Source organism: Octopus bimaculoides, chromosome 7 (genome assembly GCF_046866305.1).
Source record: "Octopus bimaculoides isolate indiv1 chromosome 7, ASM4686630v1, whole genome shotgun sequence".
Classification (NCBI taxonomy): Eukaryota; Metazoa; Mollusca; class Cephalopoda; order Octopoda; family Octopodidae; genus Octopus; species Octopus bimaculoides.
The window spans coordinates 58,412,319-58,414,818 of NC_142934.1; the positions used below are offsets into that span (position 1 = coordinate 58,412,319).

A 2,500-nucleotide genomic window follows, 5' to 3' on the forward strand; every position below is an offset into this window, starting at 1 on the left:
ATTTATGGACTTACACTTTTATATATCTATCTATCTATCTATCTATCTATCTATCTATCTATCTATCTATCTATCTATCTATCTATCTATCTATCTAGCTCTCTCTCTCTCCCTATATATATATATATATAGTTGAAATTTATAGAAAAACAAAAGACGAAGACAGGTGTATGAACAACAAGCAGGTGTATTAGTTTGACGCTCGGGAAAATGAAAAAGTCTTTTACGTTTTGAGCCTAGGCTCTTCAATAGAAAGCAATAAGAGAAAATAAACAGAGAGAGAATAAAAAAAGCTTGTGGATTTGGCGGTCAAATATAATATATATATATATATATATATATATATATATATATATTATACTTACACACGTATACATGAATAAATACATACGCATATATACACAAATGGGCATATACTTAATATACTCAATATATGTAGTTAGAAATAAATAGATACACATAAATGTTGACGCTACCATTGTCCTTTTTAAAATTTTTGTCGAATTATTTCTGAAGAAGAGAGAATTCTCCATATGTTGTCGCTATAATAAACTGCAGAATCAACAAAGCAAGAGTATTACATTAGTATAAATGCATTGGTGTGCAAGAAGTGAATGTATCTCTAAAAGTTGTATAACTTGTTTCAAAATTATGATTAAATAGAAAATTTCATCTAGTTTTTCTTTGTTTGCTGTATATTCATCCAAGCATTAGGTAAAACAGTGGAAGATGAATTTTATAAAAATAGAAGCTGAAACTACGAAGGCTTCACCGTTAGTGATTTCATTATATTCATGCCAATGTAAAACTCTTGCGCAATTGCTCAACCCGATAAAAACAGTTTTTAGATCTCTCTCAAATAACACACTGCAGTGTAGACACTGTGGAGTTTTGGATAGCACACTGTAAACAGACACAGTGGAGTTTGAAATATACAAAAAATTATAGGAAAGTATTTGACCGTAGGTTTAGGCCAGCTTAATTAAGGAAGTACTGGGGTGAAATAAATATGTTGTATCAGCTGATATGAATGAAAAAGCATGTTTCGAATTTTCAGTTTAGGAACTAATATAAGCAAAAATGCTAGTTCTGAAATCTCTCTAAGAAATAAACGCAATAGTTGTACTAACAAGTAAAGTTCGTAGCCTCTTCAACATGGATGTCCGTTCGAACGGACTTTATTGCGATTTTTTAACCCCAAGAGGATTTCTCCTCTAGCTGGTTAACGATGCATAGCTGCATCGGAGATATTGCGAGCAGGTGAGCGAATCCCTACTCCCTTCTAGCGATGAGACCAACAGACCATCCTGGTTTCGGACTATTTCTGCCTCTCTTCAGTACTGGACACCTCGTCTGTTAGAGATGGCAGTAGCTCGCTTCTGCTTGCAACATATATATAATTTCAAACGACATTCAGTCGTTAATTTTGCAACAAGTAAAAATGCTAGTTCTTAGAACTCTTAAAGAGATCAGCGTAGTAGTTGTACTAACATGTAATGTTCGTAGCCGCTTTAACATGGCTGTCCGTTCGTACGGACTTTACTGCGATTCTTTAACCCCCAAGAAGACATCTACTCTAACTGGCTAACGATGCACAGCTGCATCCGAGATATTGTGAGTAGGGGAGCGAACCCCTACCATCTTCTAGCGACGGGATTGCAGTAAAGTCCGTTCGAACGGATAGCCACGTTGAAGTGACAACGAACACTACTTGTTAGTACAATTACTGCGTTGATCTTTTAGAGAGATATCAGAACTAGCATTTTTGCTTGCCTCAAAATCAGCGACTGTATCGCTTGATATTATATATATTGCGAGCAAAGGCGAGTTACTGCCATCTCTAGCAGACTGAAGAGATGCAGAATTAGACCAGTACTGAAGGGAGGCAGAAATAACCCAAAACCAAGCTGAGCTGTTGGTCCCGTCGCTAGAAGGTGGTAAGGATTCGCTTCCCTGCTCGCAGTATCTCAGATGTAGCTTTGTATCGTTAGCCAGCTAGAGGAGATGTCCTCTTGGGGTTAATGATTCGCAGTAAACGCTAATATAGTTTTTTCATTATTTTCTATATAGGCAATCAGTATTTGAAAAATACTGTAGTAAACAGTAGGCAGTAGACGGCAGCAGAGCTAGTACTATGTTAGAAAAGGAGTCCCAACTATACCACCATACTGAACAACCTATTTTTGACGAAGAAAATGCTAAGGCTTCTTGTTAGCGTGCTTTCCAATTGATCAAAATTGACATCAGTGTGTAAGCCAAGCAGACAAAGCAAAATAGAAGAGATTTTCTGTTGCGAAGTGAAGCCATATTGAAATTTGGCCAAGTGGCAAAAAGTTACTGGCATGTTGAATAGTAAATTAATTATTTGAGAGTATGAAAAAAATGTAGTGATGGCGCCTGTCTTCTTTTTATTTGTTTTTTTTCTGTATATCTTGAATGGTATAAATAAATTTGCATCTTTTAATTCTTCTAACATTATTTATTGGTACAAAGTGACATT

At 35.6% G+C, this 2,500-nt stretch overlaps 1 protein-coding gene across 6 annotated transcripts in view; it reads right to left on the reverse strand.

Moving 5' to 3' along the window:
* LOC106873188 (uncharacterized) overlaps positions 1-2,500 on the reverse strand; it is a 713,512-nt gene that overhangs the window by 138,466 nt on the left and 572,546 nt on the right. The gene's annotated exons all lie outside the window — the stretch shown is intronic.